This window comes from Salvelinus sp. IW2-2015, unplaced genomic scaffold, assembly GCF_002910315.2.
Source record: "Salvelinus sp. IW2-2015 unplaced genomic scaffold, ASM291031v2 Un_scaffold5455, whole genome shotgun sequence".
Taxonomy (NCBI): Eukaryota; Metazoa; Chordata; class Actinopteri; order Salmoniformes; family Salmonidae; genus Salvelinus; species Salvelinus sp. IW2-2015.
The window spans coordinates 1536-9812 of record NW_019946720.1 but is presented as its reverse complement, the minus strand read 5'-3'; positions in this window follow the sequence as shown (position 1 = coordinate 9812).

Sequence of the window (8277 nt, the reverse complement as noted above, 5' to 3'; positions counted from 1 at the left end):
GACAGATTCACCTGGAGAGGAGCGGGAGTAGAGAGAGGAGGGAGAGGGGGAGGGAGCGGGAGGGAGAGGGGGAGGAGAGAGAGGGGAGAGGGGGAGGAGAGAAGAGGAGGGGAGGGGGGAGGAGATTATGGGGAGAGAGGGGGGGAGAGAGAGGAGGGGAGGAGAGAGAGGAGAGGGGGGAGAGAGAGAGGAGGTGAGAGGAGAGAGAGAGGGGAGAGAGAGGAGGGAAGAGGGGAGGAGAGGAGGGATAGAGAGAGGAGGGGGGAAGAGGGGAGGAGAGAGAGGAGGGAGGGAGGTAGAGAGAGGAGGAGAGGGGGGGAGGTGGAGAGGGAGAGAGCAGAGAGAGGAGGAGAGGGGGAGGGAGAAGAGGAGGGATGGGAGAAAGAGAGGAAAGGAGGAGGGAGAAGGAATAGGGAGAGAGGAAGGAGGGGAGGAGAGGGAGGGGAAGGAAGATGTTGACATTTATTGCCAAATCGCACAGCCCAATAACACTGTTACACAGAAACAGTGACATTTCAAACCAAAACCTCATTACCGAAACCACACCCTTATTACCTAAACCACAATCTCAGCAATCTACGCACAATACCCCATAATGACAAAGCAAAAACAGGTTTTCAATTTTTTTTTGCAAATGTATTAAACAATAAACCAGAAATACCTTATTTACATACGTTTTCAGACCCTTTGCAATGAGACTCGAAATTGAGCTCAGGTGCGTCCTGTTTCCATTGATCATCCTTGAGATGTTTCTACAAACTTGATTGGAGTCCCCTGTGGTAAATGCAATTGATTGGACATGATTTGGAAAGGCGCACACCTGTCTATATAAGGTCCAACAGTTGACAGTGCATGTCAGAGCAAAAACCAAGCCATGAGGTCGAAGGAATTGTCCGTAGAGCTCTGGACAGGATTGTGTCGAGGCACAGATCTGGGGACAGGGTACCAAAACATTTCTGCAGCATTGAATGTCCCCAAGAACACAGTGGCCTCCATCATTCTTAAATGAAAGAAGTTGGAACCACCAAGACTCTTCCTAGAGTTGTCCAAACTGAGCAGTCGGGGGAGAAGGGCCTTGGTCAGGGAGGTGACCAAGAACCCGGTGGTCACTCTGACAGAGCTCCAGCGTTCTCTGTGGAGATGGGGAGACAATCCAGAAAAAGGAAACCAATCTCTGCATCACTCCACCAATCAGGCCTTTATGGCAGAGTGCCAGATGGAAGCCACTCCTCAGTAAAGGCACGTGAAGCCCACTTGGAGTTTGCCAAAAGGCACCTAAGACTCTCAGACCATGAGAAACAAGATTCTCTGGTCTGATGAAACCAAGATTGAATTATTTGGCCTGAATGCCAAGCGTCACATCTGGAGGAAACTGGCAACATCCTACGGTGAAGCATGGTGGTGGCGGCATCATGCTGTTAGGGCAGTTTCTCAGCGGCTGGACTGGGAGACTAGTCAGGATTAAGCAAAGATGAACAGAGCAAGTACAGAGAGTCCTTGATGAAAACCTGCTCCAGAGCGCTCAGGCCTCAGAACTGGGGGCGAGATTCCACTTCCACCAGAACACGACCCTAAGCACACAGCCAGACACACAGGAGTGGCTTTGGGACAAGTCTCTGGAATGTCCTTGAAGGGCCCAGCCAGAGCCCGGACTTAAACCCAGATCGAACATCTCTGCAGAGAAGAATGGGAGAAACTCCCCAATACAGTGTGCCAAGCTTGTAGCATCATACCCAAGAAGACTCCAGGCTGTAATCGCTGCTAAAGGTGCTTACAAAGTACTGAGTAAAGGTCTGAATACTTATTGTAAATGTCATATTTCATTTTTTTAATTTGTAATAAATTTGCAAAAATGTCTAAAAACCTGTTTTTGCTTTGTCATATGGGTATGTGTGCAGATTGATGAGGGGGGAAAAAACTATTTAATCATTTTAGATTAAGGCTGTAACGTAATTTTTTTGGGGGAAAAGTCAAGGGATCTGACACCTTTCTCAATGCCCTGTATGTGCCATTTAGCCGACGTTTTTACGTATGGGTGGTCCTGGGAATCAAACCCACTACTTAGCACTACAAGCTCCATACCTACTAACTGAGCTACAAATGACCTGGCTGTTGGGTTTTATAGTGGACGACTGGACGTGTGATTCAGAAAGCTCCACGGGCCATGTCAATTTAAAATGGGACCTTTTCCAAAACTTCTCTCCAAATAGTGGAGCTCGGAATAGACTCAGGTGACTATTTTAAACGTGCCTCAAGCACAAAATCAAGCCCTTTATTCTACCTACACCACTATTTCAAAAGTCAGAAACAAAAATAAAACCAACGCGTCTTTGCCTCGCTACTCTGTGTTGTCTCATAATCAGGAAGAGGAACGTGGGGTTCATGTGACAGTTATCCATGACCTCGCTGAGAAAAGAGTAGGTGGATGTGGGATCAGTGGCGGTGCCTGGCGGTTCTGCGGTTGCCTGGCTTAGGGAGGGGGTACAGCTGGTGTATAGCTGAGTGCGGGGGTTGGGTGTTGGTTCTGTCCTGGGACAGTATTACAGCAGATAACTCCCCATGTCACCATGAGGCCAGAGAGGGTATTTATAGTGGAACCGGACTGGGACGCATGGTAACCTGTCTCTCTGTCTATGATGTCCTTTGTGTCTCTCTTGTCTGTTTCCCTGTTGTCTCTTAGTGGGGTTAAGTTGATCGCGGAGAAAGCATTGGTGACCTGTCTGTCTATGATGGTTCTTTATGTCTCTCTGTGTCTGTCCATGTCTCTCTAACAGCGGCCCATGGAAATCACTCGGGTACGAGTGTGGCTCTATGGCTCTTCGTGGTAGGAGGATACAGTTCCACTCTCTCTCTTCTCTCTCTCTCCTCCTCTCTCTCTCTCTCTCTCTCTCTCTCTCTCCTCTCTCTCTCTCTCTCTCTCTCTCTCTCTCTCTCTCTCTCTCCTCTCTCTCTCTCTCTCTCTGCTCTCTCTCTCTGCTCTCTCTCTCTCTCTCTCTCTCTCTCTCTCTCTCCCTCTCTCTCTCTCTCTTCTCTCTCTCTCTCTCTCTCTCTTCTCTCTCCTCTCTCTCTCTTTCTCTCTCTCTCTCTCTCTCTCTCTCTCTCTCTCTCTCCTCTCTCTCTCTCTCTCTCTCTCTCTCTCTCTCTCTCTCGTCTCTCTCGAATAAACACACACTCTCACCAAAATGAGGAATCTAAATGTGGTGCCCTTTAACACAATGTCCTCTCACACCATTGTTCCACACAGGTCCTGCCAAACAGAACAATGGACCAAGCATCGGTTTATGCATCAACTCTACCCTTGTATAGTAAATAACATCCACCAACCATTCTCAATTTCATCCCTTTCTCCTCCAGGACCTCTCTCTCTCAATTCAATTCAAATTCAAGGGCTTATTGTATGGAAACATTATGTTTACATTGCCAAAGGCAACGTGAAATAGATAATAACAAAAGTGAAATTAACAATAAAAAATGAACAGTAAACATTACACTCACAAGTTTCAAAGCAAGACACATTTAAATATTATGGCTATATATGTACACTGTTGTAATGCTGTGCACTGGGTTTGTATTTATGGGTTGTATTTACAATGGTGTTTGTTCTTCACCTTTTCACCACGTAAAGCCCCTCCCCTAACCCCGAAACGCTTGGCCAAGTTATGCGGCCACACTATGAGACTCCCGGTCACGGCCGGTTGCAACACAGCCTGGATCGAACCGGTCTGTAGTGATGCCTCAAGCACTCCAATGCAGTGCCTTGCACCACTCGGGAGGCCTGAAAAGGCCCCAAATTCTTGGCTATTGTGATGCATACTGTGGTATTTCACCCAATAGTTTATCAAAATTGGATTTGTTTTGGAATTATTTGTGGGTCTGTGTAATCTGAGGGAATATGTGTCTCTAATATGGTCATACATTTGGCAGGAGGTTAGGAAATGCAGCTCCGTTTCTAACTCTTTTGTTGACAGTGGTGCAGATAGCAGCCCCCCCCCCCCCTCTTCTCTCTTTTACAAGTCTCCATCAATCATTTGAGGGTTGACACAAAACCACCACCATGGGGTTAAATCTGGCTCTACCACTTCCTCTGCCAGTTTATCACACCACACACACACTACACACACACACACACACACACCACACACACACACAGCGCGACTCCAGATTTGACCTGAGGCAAGCGCCCAGTCCCCAGTTCCAACTGAACACTTTCTCTCCCAGTTTCCTGAGTCACGTTTTGTAAACACAAACGAAGCCAGCAGAGCAGGAGGCTGGACACGTCACAAGTAGAACAGACTAAAACTAACACCCTCTTGACACTAATAAGACCCTGCTTCTCCAAGACGAGCTCTAGTAAAGAGACATTCTGGATGCTCTCTGTCGTTTAGCAGGTCTGTTGCTTTTGATATATTGTGACGATAACTGGTTGGTAACATGCTAGTGTACACTGACAACATTCTGTGAAGGGAGTCAGATTCAACATTTATAACAAATACAGTACAGTAGTAAAGGAGAAAAAGCACTTTAAACAATACAAGTCAGAATCCTCCTCAGATATCCATCAAACACAGTGAATCTCCATGTGGTCAGAGACACAGTTCAAATGTTGCTACATAAGACCGAATCAAGCCGGTCGGTCACGTTTTACCAGTGAAAATGAAATATAGAAAGATCTCCTTTAACATAAGTATTCACCCCTGAGCAATACTTGGTAGAATCACATTTGGCAGTGATTAAAGCTGGATTGTGCAACATTTGCTCATTATTCTTTTCAAAATTCTTCAATTTAATCCATTGTAAAGTCAGACTGTAACACAAAAAATGTGGAAAAAAGTCAAGGGGTGTATAGCGCTTTTCAAGGACAACAGTCACTTTAGAATTATAGAAATGTAAAAGAAACAAAAAGGAGTCAAAAACAAAATGATCTAAACATGAATAAAGAGAGGGGCTCAAAGAAAGAGAACGAGTGTGCTGTACTCAGTGTCTGGGGAAGCGGGACCCCCAGGGGTCAGAAGAACCACTGAGCTTTAGACCTTTTCAGGGGTCAGAGAACGCACTAGGTCTCTAGACCTTGGTTCAGGGGTCAGGAGACACTGAGTCTCTAGACTTGTTCAGGGGTCAGAGAACCACTGAGTCTCTAGACCTGTTCAGGGGTCAGAGAACCACGTGAGTGCTCTAGACGCTTGTTCAGGGGTCAGAGAACCACTGAGTCTCTAGACCTTTGTGAGGGGTCAGGAAACGTCCTAGAGTAGTAGCCACTGAGTCTCTAGACCTTCTGTTCAGGTCAGAGAACACTTGAGTCTCTAGACCTGTTCAGGGGTCAGAGAAACCATGAGTTCTAGACCCTTGTTCAGGGTCGACTGTTAGACTGCAGGCGGAACCACTGAGTCTAGACCTTGTTCAGGGTCAGAGAACCACTGAGTTCTCTAGACCTTGTTCAGTGGTGTTCAGAGAACCACTGAGTCTCTAGACCTTGTTCAGGGGTCACGAGAACCACTGAGTTGTCTAACTTCGTCACGGGTCAGAGAACCACTGAGTCTCTAGGACCTTGTTCAAGGGTTAATCCACTAGGGTTTGAGAACAACCCTGGGTAAAAAATTGTTTCTTTGGCTTTAATTACAGAGAAATCAAACACACCAGATTACAAGGTGTTAAGGATTCGGGACGACAGGGAATTTGAACCACCAGGTTGGGTTTTGAAACACATGATTAACCAACCAGGAATGGCTTCCTGAGTAGTTAAACTTAAGCAAACGGACGAGTGTGGCTTCAAGAATCAAATACAGTGAGCAAACAAAAGTATTGCGGGACAGTGAACACATTTTTTTTTTTACAGACGGTCAGTTTTAATTTGAGGGTATTTTCATCCATATCATAGTCATTGTATCATTTTAAAATCCAAAGTGGCTGGAGTACAGAGCCAAAACCCCACAATATGTGTCAGAATTATTTTGCAGCTCACTGGAGATGCTCAACATTTTGTTGTCGATTGGTCCTGTCATGCGTGGCCATTTAGCTCCCACAAGAGGGTCCAGGCAACCCCTCTAGCATCTAGAATAAGCAGGGTGGCAGGTAGCCTAGTGGTATTAACGAAAAAAGCAGTTGGGGGGCCCCCAGTAACTGAAAGGTCGCTGGTTCGAATCCCGAGCTAACTAGCGGAAACATCTGTCTGTCCCTGAGCAAGCACTAAATCCTAGTTGCCTCTGAATACAGAGTGTCTGCTAATGACCTAAAACGAATAACCTCTGAACCCTTTTACAATCCCTGTCAGGGGGAGGAACCCCATGGCTGACTTAACACTATATTGCTGTGTGCTTACTGAGATTTTGCCCAGCTGTTTTTTCATGGCACCACAGAATAGACCAAACCAAACCTCTATGGCTACACGGAGGCATTCTCAGGACGTGACGACGAGTAGATCGTAATTCAGAAAACACAACGGCAAAACGTGTCGTAATAATTTAACTAGAGGAACACGATGGTCTATTGACAGGGCTGTTTCTGGATATTCCCTGGACATATATTATAGCCTTCCTGCAGCTTGTAGAGAAACATTCTCACTGTTCAGTTCATATAGACGTTGAATCCCTTTGTTGCACGTGCCTCAAGCAACAAAACAAGCCCTTTATTCTAACCACTATTTCAAAAGCAGAACAAAAATAAAACAACCGTCTTTGACTCGCTGACTCTGTGTGTCTCATAATCAGGAAGAGGAACGGGGGTGTCATGTGACAGTTGATCCATGACCTCAGCTGAGAAAGAGTAGGTGGGAGTGGTGGGATCAGTGGCGGGTGCCTGGCGGTTGCCTGGCGGTTGCCTGGCGGTTGCCTGGCGGTTGCCTGGCATTAGGGAGGGGGTAGCAGTGGGGTGTATAGCTGAGGGGGTTGGGGTGTTGGGTCTGTCCTGGGGCTGTATTACAGCAGGATAACTCCCCCCATGTCACAGTGAGGCAGAGGGGTATTTATAGTGGAACCGAGACTGGGACGCATGGTAACCTGTCTCTCTGTCTGTCTATGACTGTCCCTTTGTGGCTCTCTTGGTCTGTTTCCCTGTCTGTCTCTATAGTGGGGTTAAGTTGAAGCTGGAGAAAACATGGTGACCCGTCTGTCTCTCTGTCTCTATAGTGGGGCTAAGTTGAAGCGGGGGAACGCATGGTGACCTGTCTGTCTATGATGGTGTCTTTCCCTCCGTCCATCCGTCTGTCTGTCTCTCTGTGTCTGTCCATGTCTCTCTAGACAGCGGCCATGGAAATCACTCGGGTACGAGGTGTGGCTCTATGGCCTCTTCGTGGTAGGGAGGATACAATCAATCATTGTCCTAACTCAGTCAGTGTTCTCTCTCTCTCTCTCTCTCTCTCTCTCTCTCTGACTAATTGTCTGTGGAATTCCACATGCACAAACAGAAACATACAGCAACATAAACAAACAAACTAACATTTGAATAAACACACACTCTCACACAAAATCAGGAATCTAAAATGTGGCGCCCTTTAACACAATGTCCTCTCACACCATTGTTCCACACAGGTCCTGCCAAACAGAACAATGGACCAAGCATCGGTTTATCATCAACTCTAACCCTTGTATAGTAAATAACATCCTTCTCAATTTCATCCCTTTCTCCCTCCAGACCTCTCTCTCTCAATTCAATTCAAATTCAAGGGCTTTATTGGTATGGGAAACATATGTTTACTTTGCCAAAGCAAGTGAAATAGATAATAAACAAAAGTGAAATTAACAATAAAAAATGAACAGTAAACATTACACTCACAAGTTTCAAAGCAATAGACACATTTCAAATGTCATATTATGGCTATATACTGTACACTGTTGTAATGCTGTGCAAATAACTAAATAAACATGGGTTGTATTTACAATGGTGTTTGTTCTTCACCTTTTCACCACGTAAAGCCCCTCCCCTAACCCCGACAACGCTTGGCCAATTATGCGCCACACTATGAGACTCCCGGTCACGGCCGGTTGCAACACAGCCTGGGATCGAACCCGGGTCTGTAGTGATGCCTCAAGCACTCCAATGCAGTGCCTTAGACCGCTGCACCACTCGGGAGGCCTGAAAAGGCCCCAAATCTTGCTATTGTGATGGCATACTGTGGTATTTCACCCAATAGTTTATCAAAATTGGATTTGTTTTGGAATTATTTGTGGGTCTGTGTAATCTGAGGGAAATATGTGTCTCTAATATGGTCATACATTTGGCAGGAGGTTAGGAACTGCAGCTCCGTTTCTAACTCATTTTGTTGACAGTGTGCAGATAGCAGCA